The sequence below is a fragment of the Colobus angolensis genome, unplaced genomic scaffold (assembly GCF_000951035.1).
Source record: "Colobus angolensis palliatus isolate OR3802 unplaced genomic scaffold, Cang.pa_1.0 Scaffold230, whole genome shotgun sequence".
In the NCBI taxonomy this organism is placed as follows: Eukaryota; Metazoa; Chordata; class Mammalia; order Primates; family Cercopithecidae; genus Colobus; species Colobus angolensis.
The window spans coordinates 2,379,230-2,406,196 of record NW_012115489.1 but is presented as its reverse complement, the minus strand read 5'-3'; the positions used below and the strand labels follow the sequence as shown (position 1 = coordinate 2,406,196).

General features: G+C 36.5%; 1 protein-coding gene and 1 pseudogene across 1 annotated transcript in view; both read right to left on the bottom strand.

Moving 5' to 3' along the window:
- The window catches only part of NIPBL (Nipped-B homolog (Drosophila)), a 195,033-nt gene extending 168,066 nt beyond the window's left edge, over positions 1-26,967 (bottom strand). Inside the window, exon 1 of the mRNA XM_011944374.1 lies at positions 26,650-26,967. The gene's annotated coding sequence lies outside the window, so the exon portion shown is untranslated. The remainder of the gene's footprint in view (positions 1-26,649) is intronic.
- LOC105513533 lies at positions 17,277-18,552 on the bottom strand (annotated as a pseudogene).

The window sequence follows — 26,967 nt, the reverse complement described above, 5'->3', positions numbered from 1 at the left end:
CACTGACCCTAACTGTAAGAAGACTATAGCCTCCTGAGATACCATGAGTAAAAGGGCATTCAACTAAGCTGTACCCATATTCCTGGCCCATAGGAATAGTAAGATAATAAATATTTATTGCTCCAAACTGCTAAATTGTGTTGTAATTTGTTACATGGCAATATATAACTAACAGTTTTTTGTTTGTTTTTGAGAGGGAGTCTTGCTCTTGTCACCCAGGCTGGAGTGCAATGGCACAATCTCGACTCACTGCAAACTCTGCCTCCTGGTTTTAAGCGATTCTCCTGCCTCAGCCTCCCGAGTAGCTGGGATTACAGGCGCACGCCACCACACCTGGTTAATTTTTTGAATTTTTAGTAGAGATGGGGTTTCACCATGCTGGCCAGGCTGGGCTCGAACTCCTGATCTTGTGATCAGCCCACCTTGGCCTTCCAAAGGGCTGGGATTAGAGGTGTGAGCCAATGTGCCCAGCCCAGTTTTTAAGAATTCTTAAGAATCACTTTATTTGCAGTATGCTACATATTTAACAAAATTCACCTTGCAGAAACATCGTATTTACGAGCACTTCTATTTATATTACCTCAACTGAACCTCATAAACAATCCTATACGGTATGTGGTTTGTGTAACAGCACATATAATTCTGGCCTACACTCTACTTTAGGACTCTAGAATTTAATCTAATATATTCCTTTCTATATTCAAATTCTTAAAAACCTGTTTATTTCTCTAAATCTGTCTGCTTATTTATGAACACATCTTTCACTGAATAGGTTCTTTCCTCCATTCTTATATTTTCCCCCCAAAGGATAAGGATGTCAGAAAACATCTTAGAAAGTACTAGCGGCAATCTTTGGATGGTGTAGTATCTCCTCAAATATTAATATTTCTTAAAGAATGCAGCCTTGAGAAATAGTGTTCATAAACTAAGAAGTAGCCTAAAATTACAAAGCAAATGACAGTAATTCAGAGAAGACAACGTTTAAAGTTCTCCACCATTTATCTACAAGTCTATTTTTAGCTTGTTTATATGAATTCATTCAGCCCAAACATTTAGTGAGCACCTACCAAGTGCCAGAAATCATACTTGATACTGACAATAACTGAGATGAGTTAGATAAAGCCTACCACTGACCCCTCCCTGATCTATAAAGAATTCCCAGGCTAGAGGAAGTAGATAATAACAATATGATAATAATAGGTATTACTAATACATTAAAGGTGAAAAAGAGGGACAAAATAGTAAGAGCCACCTATAACAAACCCACAGCCAATATCACAATGAATGAGCAAAAGCTGGGAGCATTCCCCTTGAGAACTGGAACAAGACAAGGACGCCCTCTCTCAGTATCCCTATTCAACATTGTACTGGAAGCCCTAGCCAGAGCAATCAGGCAAGAGAAAGAAATACAAGGCATCTGAATAGGAAGAGAGGAAGTCAAACTATCTTTCCTCATAGATGATAATGATTCTATTCCTAGAAAACCCCACAGTCTCTACTCAAGAGCTCCTAGATCTGAAAAACAACATCAGCACAGTTTCAGGATACAAAACGAATGTGCAAGAATCAGTAGCATTTCTATAAACCAATAACGTCCAAGCTGAGAGTCAAATCAAGAAAGTAATCCCATTAACAATAGCCACAAAGGAATAAGATACCTAGGAATACAGTTAATCAGGGATGTGAAAGAGCTCTACAACAAGAATTAGAAAACACTGCTGAAAGAAATCAGTTTCCAAAAACAGATGGAAAAACATTCTGTGATCATGGATAGAAAGAATCAATATTGTTAAAAATGGCTATATTGCCCAAAGCAATTTACAGATTCATTGCTATTCTTATCAAACTACCTGTGATAGTTTTCACAGAACTAGGAAAAAAAAAAAAAAACTTCTAAAATTCACATGGAACCAAAAAAGAGTCCGAATAGCCAAAGAAATCCTAAGCAAAAAGAACAAAGCCAGAAGCATCACACCATCCAACTTTAAACTATACTAAAAGGCTACAGTAACCAAAACAGCACAGTACTGGTACAAAAACTGATACACAGACAAATGGAACAGATTAGAGAGCCCAGAAATAAAGCCACACACCTAAAACATCTAATCTCTGACAAAGCTGAAAATAACAAGCAATGGGGAAAGGACTCTCTATTCAATAATAACTGGCTAACCATATGCACAAGATTGAAACTGGACCTCTTCCTTTCACCACATGCAAAAATCAACCCAAGATGGATTAAAGACTGAAATTTAAAATTTAAACTATAAAAACCCTAGAAGAAAACCTAGGAAAAACTCTTCTGGACATCAGTCCTGACAAAGATTTCATGATGAAGACATCAAAAGCAATTGCAACAAAAACAAAAATTGGCAAGTTGGATCTAATTAAACTAAAGAGGTTCGGTACAGCAAAAGAAACTATCAACATAGTGAACAGACAACCTACAGAACAGAAGAAAATATGTGCAAACAATGCATCCAACAAAGGTCTAATATCCAGAATCTGTAAGGAACCTAAACAAAGTGACAAGCAGAAAACAATTCTATTAAAAAATAAAAAAAACAAACAGCAAAGGACTTGAACAGACACTACTCAAAAGAAAACATACATACCGCCAATAAGCATATCAAAAAATGTTCAACATCACTAATCATTAGAGAAACGCAAATCAAAACCACAATGAGATACCACTGCACACCAGTTAGAATGGCTAGTCTAAAAAGTCAAAAAAATAACAGATGCCAGTGAGGCAATAGAGAAAAGGGAATGCTTATACACTGCTGGTGGGAATGTAAACTAGTTCAGCCACTGTGGAAAACAGTTCAGCAATTTCTCAAAGAACTTAGAATGGGCCGGGTGTGGTGACTCACCCCTGTAATCCCAGCCCTTTGGGAGGCAGAGGTGGGTTGATCACTTGAGGTCAGGAGTTCGAGACCAGCCTGACCAACATGGAAACCCCATCTCTACTAAAAATACAAAATTAGTTGGGTGTGGTGGCACATGCCTGTAATCCCTGCTATTTGGGAGGTTGAAGCAGGACAATCGCTTGAACCCAGGAGTTAGAGGTTGCAGTGAGTCAAGATTGTACCATTGCACTCCAGCTTGGGCAACAAGAGCAAATCCCCGAAAAAAAAAAAAAAAAGGACTCAGAACAACCATGCAACCCAGCAATCCCACTGCTGAATATACACCCAAAGGAATATAAATCATTCTACCATAAAGACACATGGATGTGTATGTTCACTACAGCACTATTCACAATAGCAAAGACATAGAATCAACCTAGATGCCCACCAACAGTAGACTGAATAAAGAAAATATGGTACACATACACCATGGAATACTATGTAGCCATAAAAAAAGAATGAAACCATGTCCTTTGCAGCAACATGGAGGCAGCTGGAGGCCATTATCTCAAGCAAATACAGGAACAAAAAAATCAAATACTGCATGTTATCTCTTGTAAGTGGAGCTAAACATAGAGTACAGATGGACACAAAGAAGGAAACAAGAGACACCAAAACCTATTGGTGGGAGTGTGGGAGAGGGGTGCAGATCAAAAACCACCTGTCAGGTACTATGCTTATTACCTGGGTCACAAAATAATCTTTACAACAAACCCCCTGTGACTCGCAATTTACCCTTATAACAAACCGGCACATGTACCCCCTGGAATCTAAAATAAAGGCTGGGGAAGAAAAGGAGTGGAGGTAGAAAAGGGAACAATAAATTCTGTCTAAAAGAGACAAGGAAGGCATCAAAGAAAAGATGGAATTATGCTGGAACTTGAAGAATGAACAGAAACTTACTAGGCTCCCTGCCAAGTGGTATTCCAAGGCAAAGGAAAAAAAAAATCATGCAATGTAAATGAAATTGGTATGGATTCCCTCCATAAGACTTACAGCTAAAGCTAATGAATCAGCCTCTCACAACTTCATTTCTTTATTTAAAAACAACAACAACAACAAAAAAAACCGAGCATATGCTGGCTGGGTGCTGTGCTTGGTACTAGAATTAGAATTAAAGAAATAAACATATTAAGTCCCTGACCTCAAGGAGGTCAGGAGTCTAACTAAACTTAAGGAGAGCATACATTCATTCTAATTATGCTGACTTTGAATTGCTCGTGGGACTTCCTTCTCTCATCCCTTGAGCAAGCCACATTCTTTGTAAGCATCAGTTTCCTAATTTGTAAAGTGGAGATAATATTATAGCTAGACAGTCCCTCTTGGTAACCTGAGGGGATTGGCTCCAGGATCTCTGCAGATACGAAATTCATGGATGCTAAAGTCTCTAATTTAAAATGGTGTAGCATTTGCATATAAAATGCACATCTTCCTGTATACTTTACATCATCAATAGAATACTTATAATACCAAATACAATGTAAATGCTAGTTTTTATACTGCACTTTAAAATTTTTTGTATTGTTTTTATATTGGTTTCTTTTCCTGAATATTTCCAATCTGTGCTTGGTTGAATCTGCAAATGTATGACTCCCAAATATGAAGGGTTGATTATACCTTAAGAACTGTAGTGAAGATTAAATAATGCCAGTCAAATAGTCAAAATAGTGAGCTCATGATAAATATTGGCCATCATTGCTATTAATATAATCATCATCATCATCACTAAGAATAAGGCAATTAAAGGCTTTAGTGAAGATTTTTTCTATTTTCTAAATCATAAGGAAAGAACAGAAAAGACTCTTCTGTTTAACTCCTTCTAGATTCTATAAACAAACTGTAAGAAGTGATAATTTGATTATCAACTCAGGCATTAAGTACCCCTAGTCTGTCATAAAGTCCAAGAACAGTATACTGAAAACAACACCTGATCCATCAGCAGGCAGATCTCTATATAACACAGGACTGATTTTTGAGTACTAGCAGGTTTTTAACTCTGTGTATATACATGTACTTAAGAAGTAATAGTCACCAACTCAAGCAGAAAAGCTTCAATAATTCACTTTGGGGCTAAAATACAAAAGAGGCAAGCATGTCTCTAACAGCAAATTTAGAAAGCAATCCTTTGGAAGCAGTCAGTTATTTTAAACCTATTTAAAACTTCACTTTTGAAAGGGCACAACAGCCAAAGTTCTGAATGCTTTAAACTGAATTTCCTTTTACAAAATCCTACTGCTCACCAGGTCAACAAACCAAACTCAATACAACAGTCTGCACCGAACATGAGATTCCCAAAGAAAGGTATAAAATAAAGACAGCAAATGATACAAAAATTCCACAGAGATGCAATTAAAGATACAATATATATTAATTTTTAAGTACAAAAGACAATCACATTACACTTTTTTTTTTAACGCAGGCAAGACAATGCAAAACACGAGTCTTCAACATAGAGAAAACTTAAGAGTTATTAAGTTTTCTTCAACATTGACCCATCCGTCTCTTTAAACTGTAACTTTTTGTCCTAAAACTATTTAAGGGGTTCTCCCATGACTGTCTCTTTCACTGAATCTATTTGCTTCTGAACCCAAAACCAGATTTCGTGAGTTTCAAGACTCCATTTCCCAAAGTGAGAATCAAAGACATTTTGGAAATCACAATTGGGAAATACAGCAGCATTACATCAAAAGGCAAATGTTTTGTTTGATTTCCCAAAGAAAAGACTTGAGAGTTTTTTGAAATAAAATCAAAATCCAATTTTAAAATTCTGCTTTAAATCTTATTTAATACAATTTAAAAATCCAAGGAATATTATTTATTATATAATCCACCTAGGAATAAGTTCAAATGTAGTGGATAAGCAATATAGTACACCAATTAAAAGTTCACGATTAAATTAAAAAGAAAAGTTTAAGACTAAGTTTTAGAATCAGAAAAACAGGCCAGGTGTGGTGGCTCACGCCTGTACCCAGCACTTTGGGAGGCTGAGGTGGGCAGATCACCTGAGGTCGAGAGTTTGAGACCAGCCTGACCAACATGGAGAAACTCCATCTCTGCTAAAAATACAAAACTGGCTGGGCGTGATGGCGCATGTCTGTAATCCCAGTTATTCAGGAGGCTGAGGCAGGAGAATCACTTGAACCTGGGAAGCAGAGGTTGCGGTGAGCAGAGATTGCGCCATTGCACTCCAGCCTGGGCAACAAGAGCGAAACTTCATCTCAAAAAAAAAAAAAAAAAATCAGAAAAACATAGGTTTGATTTCTTCTTCCTCTTGTTTCAAGCTGTGTAAGCTTAGGCAAATTATTTAATTTCCTAAGCCTCAATTGTCTCAAAAATATCTATCTCATATGTTTCTTCAAGAGTATTAAATATGACGATGAATAAGACATAAGGCATTTGACGAATTTTTTTTTAAAGGCAGGATTACACTACCCTTCTCGATATCTATTTAAATACCTAAAGGTCAGTGATAGGAACAATATTAATGATAATAGAGGATACAACTTATTAAACAAGCATACTTTCAACACTTCATTTATTTATCCTTATTGATCAACAAAATACAAAAGCTAGCTAGATTTTTACTCTTTATTTCTCTAACTCCTAGTAAGTTTGGGCATCTTTTTATATGTGTATTTGACATTTTAGGTTTGATTCTGACATTAAAAACTCAGAAACTGGAACTTGAGGAATAATACTGTAATCTGTTATCATTTTTTGTCTCTTGTTCCTAATCAATAAATTTATTTAAATCATTATATTATCTGTATTAACAAAATTCAAATTATTAATCTTACTTTATTGTTTCTTGCCTCCTGCTTTTTTTTTTTTTTTTTTTTTCCCTGTATGACTCAAGCTTTCCAGATGCACTACTGAAAATCACTTACTGACTAGTGGAGTAAAGGCTTCAGAAATTACTGACCAGTAGAATTTATTTTGCATCCCTATATACACATTGTTAGCAGGCATTTATTTATTTCTGCAACAAATACTAAAGATGCCTCACTATAGGTAAAGTTTATTGCTTTAACTACTGAACCACAGTCCTCAAATTTTTAATCCTATGCTACAGCCAGAGCACTAAATGAAAATGTTGACATCGTTTTTAGTGGACATAGTTTTTCTTCTGAGTTGTCTAATCTTACTTTTCATATGTGCACAACTTTGTTTAAGTCACAAAAATAGCAGGGATGAGCAAATAAGAAATTGCTTTCTTATAACACTGTTGACATGTATTGTTTGGAAAACTGGAAAAGGGCATGATGAACCAAACTGAAGAACATAAACTGTCCCTAGAAAGAAAAGCATGAGTTAGAATTAATAAGTTCAGCAAGGTTGCAGGATACAAGATTAATGTGTAAAAATCAACTGCACTTCCATACCCTAGCAGTGAACAATCTGGAAAGTAAAATTAAGAAAGCAATTCCAGGCCAGGCGCAGTGGCTCACGCTTGTGATCCCAGCACTTTGGGAGGCCGAGGCAGGTGGATCACGAAGTCAGGAGTTCAAGACCAGCCTGGCCAACATAGTGAAACCCCATCTCTACTTAAAAAAAACAAAAAATTAGCCAGGTGTGCTGGTGTATGCCTGTAATCCCAGCTACTCGGGAGGCTAAGGCAGGAGAATCACTTGAACCTGGGAGGTGGAGGTTGCAGTGAGCCAAGATCGTGCCATTGCACTCCAGTCCAGGCAACAGTGCAAGACTCTGTCTCAAAAAAAAAAGGAAAATAAAAAAAAGGCAATTCCATTTACAAAAGCATTAAAAAGAATACAATGCATACGAACAAATTTAACAAAAGAAATGCAATATTTTTACATTTAAATCTATAAAACACTGGCCAGGTGTGGTGGGTCAAGCCTGTAATCCCAGCACTTTGGGAGGCTAAGGCAGGAGGATCACTTGAGGCCAGGAGTTCGAGACCAGCCTGGCCAAAATGGTGAAACCCTGCCTCTACTAAAAATACCAAAATTAGCCAGGCATGGTGGCACAGGACTGTAATCTCAGCTACTCAAAGGCTGAGGAACAATAATCGCTTGTACCAGGGAGGCGGAGGTTACAGTGAGCCAAGATCATGCCACTGCTCTCCAGCTTGAGCCATAGCTAAAGGACATTAGGGCATTAAAAAAATGGAATGTTTTCCCATGCTCTTGGATTGTTAAGACTTAATATTATTGTAAAGGCAATACTCCCCAAATTCATCTATAGATTTAATACAACCCCTATCAAAATTGCAGCTGCTTATTTTGCAGAAAATGACAAACATCCTAAACTTCATATGAAAATGAGAGATCCAGAATAGTCAAAACAATCTTGAAAAAGAACAAAGTTGGAGAACTCACACATCCCACTTTCAAATCTTACTACAAAGCCACAGTAATCAGTATAGTACTGGCATAAGGATAGACATATGGACTGATAGAATAAAATTGAGAGCCAAAAATAAACTCTTAAATTTACATTCAACTGATTTTTGAAAGGGATGCCAAGACCATTCAATGGGAAAGGATAGTCTTTTCAACAAACAGTAATGGACAATTGGATAGACACATGCATAATAATGAAGCTGGATCCCTACCTCATACCTTACGCAAAAAATTGACTCAAAATGGATCAGAGTATTAAATGTAAGCGCTAAAAGTAAACATAGGTGTAACTTTTCCTGTCCTTGGATTAGGCAATGGTTTCTTATGACACCCAAAGCATAAAAAAACCAAAGGAAAACAACAGAGATCTTTAAAATTAAAAACGTATGTGCTTTGAGGGACACTATCAAGAAAGTGAAAAGACAATCCACAGAATGGGAGCAAATATTTGCAAATCACATATCTGATAAGGAACTTGTATCTAGAATATGTCTAACAACTTACAATTCAACAATAAAAAGGCAGATAACCCAGTTTAAAAATGGGCAAAAGATTTGGATGAATGTTGCTCCAAAGAAGATACATAAATGACCAATAAGCACATAAAAGGGTGTTTAATATCATCAGTCATTAGGAAAATGCAAATCAAAGCCACATAGAGATACCACTTCACACCCTCTAAGACCAATACAATCAGACAGACAATAGCAAGTGTTGGTGAGGATGTAAAGACAGTCTAACCTTCATATATTGCTACTACAAATGTAAAACCATGAGCCTCTTTGGAAAACAGTCTGACAGCTCCTCAGAGTTACACATAGTTACCATATGACCTAAAAATTTTACTCCTATGTACCTGCTTGGGAGAAGTAAAAACATATTCCTACAGAAACTTCCAAATGAATGTTTATAACAGCATTATTCGTAATAGTCAAAAGTTGAAAACAATCCATGCGTCCATCAAGTGTCAAAGCAAAAGTAAAATGTGGTATATCCATACAATGAAATATATTCAGTCCTAAAAAGAAATGAAGTACTGATACATGCTGCAATATAGATGAGCAAGTAAAAGAAGGCAGACACAAAAGGGCACATTATTTGATTCCACTTATACGAATACAGAAATCCATAGCAACAGAATGTAAATTAATGTTTGCCAAGCACTGACTGGAGACAACAGGGTGTGACCACTAATGGAAACGTTTTTTGGGGGGTGATGAAAATGCTGTGAAACTAGAAAGTAATGATGAACATATAACTTTGTGAATATACTAAAAATCTCTGAGTTTTACACTTTAAAAGGGTGAATTTTAGTTTGTAAGAGTGTGAGGTATTTTTCAAACCTCTTCAAACCAGTCCAGAAGAGCTACACCAGTTATCAGCAAACACTTGCTACAAGCCTGTTGCAGATAAGACACCAAGCACCACAGGCAGACTGTGTCCTCTAAGAGTTCATAATCTGATTGAGAAGACAAATAAGGTGAAAATAAAACAAACTTTAGCTTGATATACAGTAAGAAAATGTGACAAGTTAACATATAATTCCTATAACTCCTACACACAGTGTACTGCTAGAAGAGGAAAAGATCACGTGAACTGGGGCAGGAGAAAAGGTGGAAAGAATTTTAAGCTTGAAAATAATCCACAGGATAGAGATATGCCACCTCTCCCCAGTGGGGGGAAAAAAACATAAGATCATGATAGAAAGAAAGTATGATTTGGATAGATGAACAAAAAAGGAGGTAAATGTTTTGATTAAAAGGTGCAAGGTAGGAAAATACAAAACAAGTTATCAAAAGAGAGTTATCAAAGTGCATAGGATATATTTGTATATATGAATGTATTATATGTACACATGTATTTTTATATACATGTATTTTTAAAAGTACATACATGACAGTATAGTACAATACCATTGAAGACATAATTAATTTTAGATATTAGACAAAAGTTAAACTTCTCGTATAAGTACAGTTATTTTTTGGGATACTTCACTTTATCTGGGGTATATAGCTAAGTTGTATTAGTAAGGAATACTTATCATATTTCAATATCAGATCTTTGCTTCTTATCAAATACCTTCCTTCCTAATAATCCATTAGAAATGTTACAAATTAGCAGATTTTCATTTGGAAATATATTTGAGAAGGATACATTTTCCATCAAATCAGTAGAAAGGCAGCTATGAACTAATAAAGAAGAAATATTTGCTGAGGACTTAGTATAAACATACAGTCATGGTTTATATTTTTAAGTAGTGTATTTCTAACATATACAAGATTCAATATGACTTTTGAGCAAATTTTTAAAATATAAGACACCTTTTGGAACAGATAGGTCAGTCAGTTCACAATTTCTAATTTTACTTGAAGTACTGCTGCTAGGTTGTACTGAATTTTTTCTACCAAATTCATTTATACTATCTCCTACCCTAACTTCTTTCCTCAATTCTATGTCCTCTCTAGTATTCAGCAACTCCTCCCCCATTCTTCAGAACTAAACACATCTCACCATTCTATCATCTTTTTAAAAAAAAATTTAATTCACTAACTCTGCTCACATGATTCCTTGCTCCTTTATGCCTCACAGATGATGTTTTTATAGAATACAAAAAAGAGAGGGATCTTTTAGGTAGCCAGGTAAAATTCAGGAGGGAGACTCAAAAGAAAGTCCACATCAAATATCTAATACTCATTGCTGAGTACATCGCAGTTATTCAATTAATTCTTACTGAATGATTGAGAAGTCTAAGGGAACACAGTTAAAAGAGAAACTTAAAAACTTATCTTTCATCTCCAAAAAAGGATTAAAGTTCAAAAAAAAATACTTAGGTGATTTTGATATGCTACCTCTTAAGCCAAAAAACAAAATGAAGTACATTTGTTTAAGTATACTTAGAACCTTGGAAAGTACTAATTTTCATTTTGGCAGTATGTCACCTGGTCAGTTATTTTGGATACATCAGTTTGACTGCTTTATAACTGTTCCTGCATATAACAATTCTGAAAAGCTACTGCCATTTTTAAGAATTATTTTAAAAGCAGCCCTTTAATTATATTTGTAAAGACAATCCCCTCATGAACAAAGTAACATAGTTCTCACTACAAGATTTCATTATAGTATATGTATGGATTTAGTATAAAACTAACTGAAGGGGCAGTCTTCAGATGAGGCTGGATAAACAAATACACCAGAAAGGCCCTAAGAGAGCTTTGCACAATAGAAAATAGTTATTAAAGAACATTCATTATGTTATTCTAAGCTCACAATAATATAGGCAATATACTGGAAAACAAAGCCTTAAAAAGAAATAGTATTATCTTCTAGTACTTTAATCAAGTAAGATTATAATCCACCATGCTACTTTTAACCCTGATTTAACACTGGAGAGATCTTCTAGGTCATCTGTAAAAGTCATTTCCAAATAACCATTAGTATAATTTGACCAAGCCACTAAATTTTTCAATATCCATTCCTTCTAAAGTGTGAAAGGTGATACAGGCTTTGGTAGACTATATTTTTACTCACAGGCAGCCAAAATTGAATTAACTTATATTCTACTCTCATATGCCCATAATTATGAAATTATTGGGAATCAAGGATATATCTCTGACTGTTTTCATTCTCTCTTACCCAGTCTACCTACACAGAATCACTAAACTAAAACCAGACTAAGTCCTTAGTATTTGTTATGGGTTTCCTTCACTACACTCTCCCTACCTTAATTGAGGACCTCAACTCCTACCGGCCTCCTGAGCCTCCCTTTTCCTGACTACTACCCAAAAATTTTTTACATATGCATAAAACATGCTCCATTACTGAATAACTTCCTGGTTTCTTGTCTTTAAAATAAAACACAGAATTCTTAGTAAGGCATATCCATTCCTTCATAATCTGTAGTCTGCCCCCTCTCTGTAGTTTCAAACCTTTTTGGCATGCCCCTTTTCCAGCCTATGTTCTAATAATCTAAGCCATCATCAGTTTCCAAAAATCAAATTGTTGGCCCAGATTCTCCAGTATGACTAACAGCCTTCAAAACTTAGTTTGCAAACCTACTAACCATCACATCTAGGAGGGCTCCTGACTTACTGCCTCACTACACTAGTCTAAATTAGGTGACCACCCCTACCACCAGTGCTCCAACTGCACCTTGTTTATCTTGATCATAGCACTTAGATATTGTAACATAATCTCTGTTTACCTGTCTATAAACCATATAAAATGGGTGGGCTGAAGTCTTTTATTTCATCATCTGCAATCCCTAATAGTTCCAGAGAAAACACATAGGAATCACTCAGTGTTTGATGAACAAGAGAATGAGTATGAGATCATGACCATCTTCACATCACACTGGGTATTTCATATTTCAAATATTAAGACTAAGTAATGGGTCTTAACTAGACACTGACTTTTCTTTTCACTACGTGCCAATCTACAATATCCTTACCACTTTATTTCTGCAGAAAGCACTTTCTTGCTTTGTTCTGACTAGTCCATGAAATCTCAAAAGCTGAACCTCTTCAGTTTACAGTTGAAGACATGGACTTGGGTTAAGAATTGGTCTAAACGTCACTTGGCTAATAGCAGTTTAGATCCCATGCTAATTTTACTATATAATACCTCGAAATGATATACACAGTTTGAAAAGTCACAATTGTTTATTCATCAAGAGGTTAAAAAATATAGTAAAGGGACCATAAGCACAATAGTGGGAAAAGGGAGCACTTAAATGACTTAATTATATTCATAGGAAGTGTGTATTCTATATGAAAAATACAACGAATCTACTGAATTAAGATGTGAATGAAAATAAAGATTACAGCAGAATAAAAGCAGTTTTGGAAATATATATTAAGGGCCATAAAAATATTCAAATCTTTTGGCCCAACTCCACTTACAGCATTACTTCCACTTAAGAGATTCTACTCTAAGCGAATAAAGCCCCTACAGGGGGAAAATCCTGTACGTGTAAAGATGTTCACTGACTCATTATTTATAAAAAAAAAAAAAAGCAAAAGCAAAAAATATGCAAGAATAGAATGACTAAATTATGGCTCATCCACTGACAAAATACTGGGCAACATTTTAAAGAATTACAAACACGGCTGGGCGCGGTTGCTCAAGCCTGTAATCCCAGCACTTTGGAAGGCCGAGATGGGCGGATCACGAGGTCAGGAGATCGAGACCATCCTGGCTAACACGGTGAAACCCCGTCTCTACTGAAAAAACACAAAAAACTAGCCGGGCGAGGTGGTGGGCGCCTGTAGTCCCAGCTACTCGGGAGGCTGAGGCAGCAGAATGGCGTAAACCCGGGAGGCGGAGCTTGCAGTGAGCTGAGATCCGGCCACTGCACTCCAGCCTGGGCGACAGAGCGGGACTCCGTCTCAAAAAAAAAAAAAAAAAAAAGAATTACAAAACACTATATAGAAAATCAGGAAAATCTTTATGATCCAATGTTAAAAGAGGAATAAATTTATAGCATGAATATATGTATTTAACCATAATTACATTCATTATACATATTTTTATGTAAAAACTTAATAGGAAACTTAGTAGGAAAAACATAAAATTTGATACTTTTCCCATTTCCCAAATAATATGTAGTTTGTTTTTTCACATTGGTTCTACAATTGAAAAAAAATTAAGAGAAGTCTTCAACTTTGAAGCTCTTGAAAACTTTTAAGTTCTAAATTCCACAGTTTAAGCTTAACATATCAGAAAACTATATGTAGTTTCGGCTTCCAAGAAAACTAAAGGAATGGATTGTTACTGGATTATAAAATTTTTATGAGACACACTAAAACTGTGGTGTTTATCTTCCAGTTTAAAATATCAGAATCATAGGAACCATATGATAATCAGAGTAGATGGCAATGTGGCTCAACAGCTAGGTAACTAATTATTAGAGATTCACATACTCAACTTCATCCTGGGACAGTTACAAGCTTATTGCAAATTACATGTGATTTTAAGGTCTAGTTTTTAGACACCCGCATATGAACACTGAGGACAGTGCAGTGGCACCCTGACACATACTAAGAAACATGAGTAACTGGAAAGATTGAAGAACTGTAAGAAAAACCTCTTTCCCAACAACACCTCCCAGTTCTTAATATGAGTATCTGGATTACGCAGATCACTTCAGCCCCAAGCCTACAATTGCTTCTTTAGCAGTGAACATGGAGGTCTAGAAATAGAGCCAGAGTGGAAATAAGAGTAGAAAGAACTCAAAACACTTTTGTATATAGATCTTTCTCTTATTCAACTAAACAAACCTTATCGTCCAGATAAAAATAGTTAACTAAATTACACCAATTCTTTGCTGTCAATGTTGTCCACCATTTCTGGGTTTCATGTTTTCTTTCCTCTATAAAACTTGCTCAGTATTTAGCAAGTCCCACCCATCTTCTGTCACTCTAATTAGTCCTATATCCCCAAAATGAAATATATTCAAATTCATTTATTCAACAATTGTTTGAGTGCTTACTATGTGCAAGTCACCAAAGGGATCCAATGACTACCAAACTGGGTCTCCCTTCAGTCTTTGTAAACTGCCTTTAGATTGATTCTATTTATTCCAAAATATGGTACTTGGCACTAGAGCAAAATATAGCACATAGTTTCTTTAGTTATAAACTCTAGATATAACAAAGAAATGCTTGCTTTGTTTTTCAAAGCAGCATTACATTTTTAAATGTCCTTTACAAAAGATGCGCTCAGGATTCTTTAAACTAATAATTTCAAGCAGACCCTTTGGCTCAAACTGTGGGCTCAAGGGGTAATTTCTTATTTTAAGGAAGAAATATCATAAGGTTATACAAAACCATGACATTAATTTCCAAACTCAGAAACAAGTAATACTGTTACAACGTATCTAACTCCTGTCATTAAAAATATGTGCATGCCTAGCACCTGAATGCTATCATATCCCACAGCATTTCTTTAGTTTTCTGTTGTTTGAAATAAAAGTGAAAATGTTATTTAAGTAAGCTCGTTTCCACAGTATAGGAAGTCAATTCAAAAGCCTTTCCTTTAACTTTCCTTATACATTCCCATTTTCTCCTCTACCTTGCTCCAAAACACATAGACACAAAGTCTTGAAATAAATATACATCTCCATGAAATGCAGTATCCTAAAAGCAAGAATGATAAGATAAAAAATGAGTTCAAGTCTTCCAGCTGATAAACTGGGCTGTAAGTCAAAAGCCCTAAATTTTAGACATAACAGAACAGTCACATTTAGGCTATATAGTGTCACTGTTACTAAAGATTACACCTTAATTTTAAATACCAGAGCCCAAGCAGAGAAGCAAAAAGTATCCAATAGTAAATACATATTACTTTCACAATTACCTCTAAATCTTTCTTAAAATACTAGAAGTTATTAAATCTGACAAAACTGTATGTTCAGGCCCACTCACAGAATCAAAACATTGGGGGAGGGGTAGATTCAAGTGATATTCAGGGAAGTGTTACAAATGTCAGAACTGGGTGAACAACTGAACTGGAAGTATGGTAAAGAAGTGTCAAGGATTATCCCGCATTTCTACTTTAGGCAAATGAGTTGATAGTGAAAACATTAACCTACTTCATGTACTTTTTAAGAATAGTTTTCTTTCTCTGGGTGACAGGTCAGAGTAAGGAAGAATTAAGGAATGAGTTCAGACTTACATACTTTGGAATTTCTGTTATTTGTGGGACATCAGGAGGTACCTGGTAGACAGCTGAATCTGGCTCAGAAGAGAAATACATTCTGAGATAGATTTGTGAGTCATCATTATACAGGTAGCATGTAACAAATCATGTGAATAAATAAGATCAACAGGAAGGGAGAACAGAAATAAGTTTGAAGCACTTCCTGGAGAATACAAATATTTAAAGGGGTAGATAGAGGACCAAGACCTCGCAAAAGACTTAGCAAATGGGAGGTCAAAGACATAAGGAAACAAGAAGAGAATATCCCAGAGATGAAGCTGTTTCAAAAAGGAAGGGGTTGGGGGAAAGGTGGTCGAATAAAATGTCCAGAAAACGATTCTTTTCTCATTATCTGTCCCCAAGTTTCATAAGAGCACTGCTTTTCTAACTAATCATTGGAAGAGAGGCTGTGACTGTTACTCACTATAATCTATGCCCTATTTTTAGTACAAACTTACAAACACTAAACCTAAAGCAAATGTAAACTCAAGTTTTTGGTGTTATTGCACCATCTCTCATTTTTCATTCTAGTTTCTACGTACTATATGTTCAAAATGCAAGATGCTACCTATTTTAATTATGATGAAAAAGAGAGTAGGTCTGTTTCACCTGCCGGGTAGAGCATTAAACAGCATTTACTAATATAAATAAATGCCAATTAGACTAGATTTGGGGGTGAGGGGTAAAAACAGGCAAGTAAAATTTGGGAGGCGAGGGGTAAAAATGAGCAACTAAAATGTTCAATAAGGCAGCTGCCAAAATCTGAGAGAAATATCTACAATTGTTCAAAGTACTACTTTTTGATAATACTCTTTCATAAGGGCATCACCAAAGTTAACAATTTTAAACTTCAGTCATTGACAAACTACCGATACATAGAAAATGAATGAATCTCAGAAGATTTCTGCTAAATTAAAAAAAAAGACATAAAGGGCTATATATAATTCCATTTTTATGTTCTAGAAAAGGAAAAACTATAGAGACAGAAACCAGATCTAGTTGGCTTGGGCTGCAGTAGGGGCAGGAAATTGATTACAAAGGGACACATAGGAACTTCTGGGGGTAACGGAAATACTTTGATTGTGGTGGTGGTGTTAAGACTGTGTACGTTTGTCAAAACTCATCAAACTGTACACCCAAAAGACTGAGTTTTACTGTATAAATTATACCTCAACACACCTGACATATTAAAAAAAAATTTCAGTCATCAGATCAGTATTTTAACTGAATAGCATTTTTCTCCCCAATGACGACCTCTGAACGTTTTATTGGCCTCCTGCTCCCCAAAGGGTACTCTGCTTCTGCTGGCTTAAAGTCTCAGAACTCTGTCGTCCACTATCCAGTGGGTGGTGGTCTTTTGGATAGTTTGCATCAAGTTGCTGCTGTACAGGGCATCACCAAGATTGAAGTCCTTGCCTTCTTCAAGCAGGCAGTGGTAGGTGGCACTCTCAGCCTCCAGCTTGACCTCAGTGTTCAGCAGGGCCTCGTACTCCTGGGTCTGGTGCTGCTCCTCTGCGTGGGTCCGTGCCAGCCCTGACTCCAGGTGCAGCAGGATTCTGTTGAGCTGCTCTATCTGCAGGGCATAGCAGGTCTCCACCTCCCTTAGGCTGTTCTCCAGAAGCTGGCCTTCAGATTTCTCATCGAATCCAGGTGGATCTCCAATGACTGGACCATATGTCTCAGCTCCCTGAGTGTCATCTCAGCAGCTCCGACCTCCGCGGGCTGAGTGGTGACCACTGTGGTGCTCTTCTCAATCTGCTGAGACCAGTACTTGTCTAGCTCCTCTTGGTTCTTCTGAGCTAGCTCGTCGTTTTGGGCCTGGATGTCTGCCATGATCTTGGCGAGGTCCTGAGATTTGGGGGCATCTACCTTCATGGTCAACCTAGAGCTGGCAAGCTGGGCTTATAGGCCTTTTACTTCCTCTTCGTGGTTCTCCTTCATGAAGAGCAGCTGCTCCCTGAGAGCCTCGATGTCTGTCTCCAGCTACGGCCAAGTGACACTGGTGTCATCAATGACCTTGCAGAGCCCACGGATGTCGTACTCTATCGACTGGCACATGGCCAGCTCTGTCTCATACTTGACTCTAAAGCAAGATGGGCACTGTCAATCTGCAGAACAATGCAGGCATTGTCCACAGTATTTGTAAAGATCCGAGCCCTCAGATCCTCGATGGTCTTGAAAATGCCCCAGTCTCTGACCTGGGGTCCCTTCTTATCCAGGTGCTCCCAGATGTTGCTCTCCAGCCTCTGGTTCTTGGTCTCCAGGCTCCTCACTTTGTCCAGGTAGGAGGCCAGGTTCAGGCTTTGGAGGGTCTCCTTGTTCTGGATGCTTCCCATTCCTGCCAGACTCCGGGCCATCCACTTGGCCAGGCCCCTGGACCCCAAGCTGCTGCAGAAGCTGGTGGAGCAGGACACGGAGATCCGGGAACCAGAGCCCCTGGCGCCTGCATAGACATTGGCTGCACTGCTGACTGGTCAGGCGCCATAGTTGGGTGGCTGGATGGAGCCCAGGAACCGGTAGTTGATGGAGAAGGTGGAGCGAGTGGTGAAGCTCATGCTGTCCAGGGAGGAGAGCGAGAGGACAGGACTCAGGCTTTGCTGACCCTGAATAGCATTTTTTACGTGCTGTAACGTATTTCTCATTAGTTAACTTATCTGATTATATATAATACTTAAATTGGCAAAACAAAAACTAAAATAAATCCAAAGACTAAAACAAAAAAGTATTTAGATACTTCACCTCTTGCAATACTCCAGTATCTTACTGGATACTGAACTGAACAAATCAGTTCAAAAAATCAGAACAGAACAGAACAAAAAACGTTTCCTGTACTTCACGATCCTCACTATCAGTTTAAAAAGGAATGCTGCTTTAAATTTTTCTTCATGTTTATAAAGTTATGTATGTATTGTTAGGGATATATGTAAATAAAATATTCCTACCCCCAAAGCAAGAAGCCCTCAAGGACACAGCTCTACCTAAGAAAATTGTATTTTGAAATTAAGAGAAATATACTTGCCATTCACTAATCTTAGATTTAAAAACATACCTTTAAGAAACACCATATGGCTCAATTCTAACTAAACAACAAATACATATTGAATACCTAAAACAGGAGCACCACTGTGATGATGTTATAGACATACAGATGAAGATAATACAAAATCTCTTTGCTTTCACAGAGCTGACGGTTTAGTATGGCTGACAAATATAGGAATAAATTATTTTATCAAGAGATACAAGTAAAAAACTGTACAAATGCTATGAAACGGAATGATCAAGGAAACTTTCGCAAAGGCAGTGCTTTTTCTCCTTAGAAAAAATTTCTGGTCCTTGAGCTGAAATTCTGAAAAGTAATGTATGTCTATAGAAGAAAAGTGGGAACAATACACAAATAGATATTTTCATGGCTAATGTCAATGCTTTTCCACCAGCAATCTATTTCTAACTTATGCAGATCTCAGAATTTGAGGCCTCTGAAACTGCTCTGGGTTTCATCAGAGAAAGTAACACATTACAAGACCATCCACGTTAACAACAAATACCTATATTAGCCACAGTATGTAAAAATTTGCTTTGGGGGAGATGAAATGGACATTGATAGTTAAAGGAAGAGATACATAGGAAAAGGGAAAGAGAAAATAGTAAAAAGATTAGTAGAGTTAAATAAAAGCGTATGTCACTTGTGTCTTTCAGGATAACTTGAAAGTAAGCTTATGGAATAAATATTAGTTTCCGAATTCTTTTCTTAAAGGGGAAAGAATCAGTAGTTTTCAGGTCATGACATTTCAACTTTCAATCTTAGAGCTTTCTGAGGTATAAGCAGAATCCTAGGAAGACATTTTTTCATGTACATCAATTTTAAAGAATAGTATTAATAAAAAATAAATAAATAATAAATGATGTTATGCCCAACTTAACACCATGTAAAATTTCAACTTGGTCATTACCATAAAAAACACGAAATTACATAGAGCATACACTCAGATGATCAATGTCTTTAGCTGGAAACTGGCAACCCACAATCTGATTCAAATAAAGACAACTAAAGGCAGGTTTTAAAATACTGAAAGGGTTGACAAGTAGCAGTGTTGAGAAAATTCTGTAATGTACTTCCTTGCCAGGATTAAAGGACATTTTTGCTTTACAAATACCAAATTAAATATCATAAATATCAATCATAAAGACTAATATTTTAAAAGTAAATTATAGTCAGAATTTAATAACTTATTAGTGTTTTAGACATTGTTAGTTTTAATGTATCTAGAATAGTATTTTTCAATAGTGCTTATATAAAAATAACTATGCATTTCATCTGCATAAGTGACCCAAATATGTTAATTCTAACAAAAGGAAATCCAGCATTTTAAAATTATGTCACAGCTTCCGAATTTCTCGGGATAAAAGTACATATATAATTATTTTAATAAATTAATATTGCTAATTTCTGAAAAAGTTTTTCTTTTCTGTCAAATGGCAAATATGTACAAAAGAGAACTCTAAAGGAATTTGGTATATCCATGTTAAGAGATATGTTACACATGTAAGATGGCAAAGCAATTTACCTACATGAATTATTTCAAAAATTTAATGCATTCTTGGGAATTTTTTTAATGCTTAACATTATTACTAAAAGTAACAAGAGTCACAATAAAATCATAAAAATACAGTTAATGTATAAATTAGCATGACGGATCATTTTTTAAAATTTCAGTATTTTTATAGCCTGAGAATAGCTTTTGCCAAATTTTCTAAAGCTACCTATTCCACAGATGCCTACATTTAACATATTCCACAGTACATGTATTTAAAAATCAATATCCTATTTATATGCATATTTGAATAGACAAACATTTTGTGTGCCATACAGAAAGTAACAAGGTGGTTAAAAAAAAAAAGACTATAATCAAATAATGAATCAGCTATAACTGACCAAAACATTTTAGAATTACTCTTGTAAGCCCCACAAGAAAAACAGTGTCACTAACTTCATAACCAAGACTACCCTTTCACCAAAAAATTGTGTTATAAATTTTGAATAGCCAGGGTGGTAGAATGTAAATAGAGGTTTTAGAATTAGATATATTTTAGCTGGAATCCTACTTCTAACACTTGCTAGATTTGCTACCCTGAACAAGTTTCTTAAACATGACGAACCTCAATTTCCTCTGTAAAAAGAGAACAGTATCACTCACTTCACTGAGTAGTTGGGTGGTTCAAATCATGATACACAGTATGGTCGTTAAGGCTTACGGGTAAAGTATAAACTCTGAAATCCTTTCTCCACTTTCTTGAACTTATTAGTTGTGTGACCTTGGGCTAGTCACGTAATCATTCCATATCTCAGTTTTCTCATACAACTAACTTCAACTTCATAGTCAACTTTTCAATACCTTGAGGAACTGAAAAACTTTTTCCCTGGCACAGTTTCTGGCACATGGAAACATTCAATAATATTACATATTACAAACATAAAGCACTCAGCATAGAGCCAGACACACAAAAAAACCCTTACTAAATCTTACTTTCCTAAACTAAGTTTCAAGTGATGTTGTACAGTATCTAAAACTCAAATTCACTCCAGAAAATAAAGATTTGTCATAAAGACGAGAAAAAGACTATTTCAAATGCGTTAAAGGTATTCACAAAAGGAATTCCTATAAGGTTGTATGTAATGGCAACAGTTCTGGAATAAGTGCACTAACTCCCAAGTTGAAGACTGTAACGATCAATATTCTCTGGCTATAAAAATACTGAAACTTTACAAAATGATCAGTCATACTAATTTATAGATTCAGCTACTATTCTACAATTGGTCATATGCATTTCTATGAATGAAATGACTCTCTAAAGCTGAATTTTGTCTTTCTAACAACAGATGCTTTGACACACAACTTCAACTCAATATAAAATACTTAAACGAACTAAAAGCTTCACAGATTGCTTAACAAAAATTGTTTTAAATATAAGATGGTAAAGAGTTACTGATTTTTAAAAGTATTATATATACAGAATATATAGCCTGAATTCTATTTCAGCTTCTTTGCCTGAAGTACACAATTTTCTTGACTAAATGACTCGCAAGTATCAAATCAACCAACACCCAAACGATAATATTAAAATTTCACTGAAACTAGATACATAGAATCCTGAATCCATAAGAACAAATGTAAATCAGACTTATCATTTACTAATTGTAGGACCATGGGCAGTTTTCTAAACCTTTCCAGCCTCAGTTTCCTCATCTGTAAATTGTAGATAATTATTGTTTCTACTTTTGGGCTTGTTAAAAGATTAAGTGAGATATTATGGGGACAGACTTAACTCCTGGCAAATAGTAAGTCCTCAAAATCTTATGTGACAAAATCTTAGCTGGCAAGGCTACATCAAGAAATGATCTCTCCTAATGATATAACTCTGGGAATAGAAAAAAAATATGCCTTAAAACAGAATGCAATTTGACAAAACTCAATTCAATAAAATTGACTCCAGATTTACACCAAAAAAAAAAAAATTACACACAACTATCTAAAATTACTTTTATTAATTTATGTGGGCGAAATATTCTAAGCACATAAAATACTCTTTAAAATTACAATGATGGCCTTAAGAGACATGGAGTTTAACATTCTTTTTAAATCAACCAGAAACACTAAAATCCCACTCTATTTTCATACCAGGAAAATACAACCAAGAAACAAGTATCATCTCTCTAAAAGAAGAGGAAAATGCACTTTGAACTCAGACAATTGAAAAAGTCACAAATGGTATCAGTGTCAGCACTGAGCAATACCTAGCTTCAAGACTAGAGCTCACACATTTCTTAAAGCAACATAATCTAAGAAAACACTAGTGTCAGGGAATCCCTTATTCTCCCACTGACTTACTACGTGAATCTACACAGATCATATAGTCTATTAAGTGTCAAGTATTTCATCATTAAACGGAAATCATGCTGGTCACTTCTCTCACAGGGATATCAGAATATTTTTAAATGAACTCAGGTCATCTTGAAAAAGGGCTAGTTTTAAAATACAAAGAATTATTATAAATGACAACTGCTGAAAAAAGAAAAAACTGTGCCTAAAAAGTCCATCTTAAAATAATTTTTAAAGGCTATATAAGACCATAAATTACCACCAAACCTAACCTAGTATGCTTAGGATATTAAAATAAGCATGTTCAACTGAACAGTTAATTCTCAGGCTTCTATAAAGGTTCCTAGTCAGTTATTTCCTATTCATTTTTACGGCAAGCAAATGTAATAAACAGAATTAAAGTTACATTTCTCTAAAAGGAATTACTGTTTACCTCAGACTCCCTAATCACTTCACATAAAACTGAAATCTTAATTTAAAATTTTAGAATTTCTTCCAAATTATGCTTTTCCTAATAAGCACCAGAAAGGAGGATTAAATGAAATTAAATAAAACTCAAACTCCTGATTTTTATTTACTCTTATATTATTAATTACTACATCTTATTTTGAGAAAGTAAAAATACCACAATGGGGTATATCAAACATGTAACACAGATATGTTCAAATATTTCTATGACAGTTTGATGATGGATTGGTACCAAAAAATTAAATATGCAAATAGTTGAAGAAGCCTTAGAAAATACATTTTTCAGTGGGGTAGTCCGGGTGCAAGTAAAGAAAATTTTGTATTGGTATAGCTTTGCTCATATTTTTGAAATTTAATAATGATTACTGTGAAGAACCAAGTTTACTGCCATAGTAAAAACTTTCACTTTTCATCCCTAAAAAGAATCCCAAGTAGACAGTTTTTCTTTTTTCAAGTAATCTGTAACTTTTGCTTAAAAGCAGAAAATATTATAATGATCTCTACAACAGGTTCAAAAATGTTCTCAAATAACTTCAGTAAACAAGTTGTTGAATGACTTTAAAAAGGAAGCATCCTATATACACTTCTCAAACACTGAAAATTATCTATTTAATGTTCAACTGTGATTTACTTTCATTATTTACTTGAAATCTCTTTTCAAGTAACAAAAGTTATTGACAACTCTTCAGAGTCAAGAGAAACAATAAGCGACATTGTTGAAATTTTCTTTAGGTGTATTAGAAAATATTTCTCCAAATAATATATAATTAGGATTATAAGGTTACTGAAACACTTCTGATTTTTCCTTTCACCGAATTTTAATTTTTTTTTTTTAATGGAAATAGATGATTAGCCACTGGTGAATATTCCAACCAACAGAGGGGAAGCATAACAGACTACAGTCTTTAAGGAAACAAACTATTCTCTCCAACTAGGTTATCAGAGATTTAAAGTTCAAGTTTAAATTTTACAATTTGAATTTTACACAATGTTTTCTCCTTTAAAAATGACGTATTTAATTGGTTTGGACCAAACAAAACATTTTTTTTAATTTAAAGAAACGTTTACGCTATCATAATGAAAGCTATCACACAACCTATGTTACTCACAAATTACTAAATATGTAGAATTGGGAAAATAAGTTGGGAAGAACTAATTCACTATAACTTAATTCCAAAGTCTCAAGAAAAAAAAGAATCAATCACATAAACCCATCTCTAACACACTTATTCAAACATCTGCATAAGACAACCTCCAAAAATAAGTTGCTTCAGTTCATGAAAACTAAGCAAGCAGAACTCCTCTTTCCATTATCTTTAGTAAAAATATGTTTATCCCTTGATATACATCTTAGTATTTTAATTAAATAAAAGTTGTAGAGACAATCACAGGAATATATGAGGGCCTTTTAAACATTTATAATGAAGCCCTTACCACCCCCATCCCCAAAAAAGCAAACCCTCTGCTTTCTTAAGATGTGAAGTGTTCCTCCCGTCTGCTTTCCCTCCCTGGCATGCCCCCCACTCGTACACCCCCCACCCGCAGTAGGCCTGAGGCCCCGTAGCAAACAGTGTCTAACAGGAGCAGGCAGCACAAAGACAGGAATGGGAGATTAGTGGGAGGGAGGGAGGCCGGGATTGGGGCTCAGCAGGAGCTTCAGGCTTTTTAAAATTCAAACTGCTCCCTGACCAATACAAATCACGGACACGCTACTGACTACTACACGGATTTATAGCATTAAAAACATGCCTAGTACGTGACAGCTATATTAACTTCATTCTTTTAAACATTTATCCGTACGTTTGCAGGAAATGTGAAACAATTTATTGTGAGCAGGACACTAAACTCAAAAATAACCTCCACAAAATAACTTATTCTACAGTGACAATAATTTAATGACACAAAAAATTTGAACCAATGTAACATACACTAGTAAAACAAGGGATTTCGCCAAGCAGGGCTGCTTCATTTTAACCAATTAAAGTTTTCCTTCAGCGAATATGAAACAAAGTATCAAAACGTGTAACCCAGGTACATTTTTCTAGCAATTTGCCTGATTGAGGAATTTTAAACTGGTGTTTCCCCCTTATACCAACCTACATTACGAATGCCTCCATAAACAAGCTCGAAACACTTAACTTACTCATGAACTAGAACTTGTCAAGTTAGAACTGATATTTTTCTCCAGCATTTACAGATACATTTGACCTATTAAAATGACACCTCTCTCATTACACAGTCAAACATCATGGCACAAACAGCCAATGACAATCCTGGGACCTCAAGAAGAACTGCCCTGACATGAAAGGATGGCACCTTCTACAATTTTTTAACCTCCCAAGGATTTTAAGTATAACTTAATTTCTTCTTTTTTTGAAAAAGAAAAGAAAAGAAAATTGGTTTTACCCGTATCTCAGTACAATTCTCAGAACACTTAAAAATCTTTGTATGCTCCTACACTTTTTGGTCAGGAAGTACCTGAGGTTTTTATGTATAGTCGTTTAAAACTGCCCTTACATAACGCATACAAATAGAAAGTGGCAGAGTAAACCTGTCAAGTACTTTATACTTGTCTTTGAATAAAAAGTCCATGTACGACAACACACTGTCAAACAACAAGATAAAGGCTCTTGGGGAGGGGGAGACGTGCAGTGTCTACCACGGTATGGTTTTCTGTATTAAATATTCATGTGGACGATTTAATTCTTTAAAAAAGAATATGAGTCTTTATGAACTTTCCAACGTCCAAACAAGTTTTAGAAAGAGAAAGAATTACCACTGGATCCGCGTCTGAGTATTTACGTTTGTCCCACTAACTGAAACTACTTCCTCCCTTCATGGGGTCACAGGGGGAAGAAGGGGGGTTGTTTGTTTCACTGGGACGTTCCCCACTCCCGGACCGGGAAAGTTGTAAATATGGGGACGATCAGGGCACATTTGCTGTTAGTTGTATTGTTTCCGCCTGCTCACTAGCTACGGCTCCTCTCCCGGGCGAGGCCTGTCACCGACCAGCAGTCGCTCCGCTCAGCCCGGAGCTCTCCTAATCCCCGAGCTCAAGTAGATTCCGCTGGCCCGCGGCCTGCACTCTCCGCCGGGCCTACGCCTCCCCGGCCGCCCGGCAGGAGCCCAGTCCCCGCCACCGGAGCCGGCCGGGAGAGGGTACAAAACCACCGCCACCCAAGGCGGCTGCCACCAGAGAGGAGCGAACTCTAGACTCGCCTGTGGAAGAGACCTGGGGCCGCTACGGAAACGGCGGGGAGGGGAGCGAGGAGGAGAGACGCTGAGGACCTGGCGCCGCCGCCGCCGCCGCCGCCGAAATAAAGAGCAGGAATTTACCTGGGCGAATCGGCGTCTGAATCCAAGGGGAGGCCGAGGCCGCTGTGGCGAGAGACTATAATCCGGGCCGGGAGGGGGGGTGGCTACGGCTCCTCTTCCGTCTCCTCAGTGCGGGGAACATGTAGAGCCGGGGGGAGACCAGCCGAGAAGACAAATCGTTGCTTCTTCTTCCTCCTCCTCCTCCTTCTCCCACATAGAAACACTCACAAACACCCGACCAGGGGCCCGAGCTACCGGGGGGGCATCGCCGCGGGCCCGGGAACCAATCCTCCTGTCGGCGGGGGCGTCCCTCCCTGCGGCTTGGTGGTGTCGGGTGAG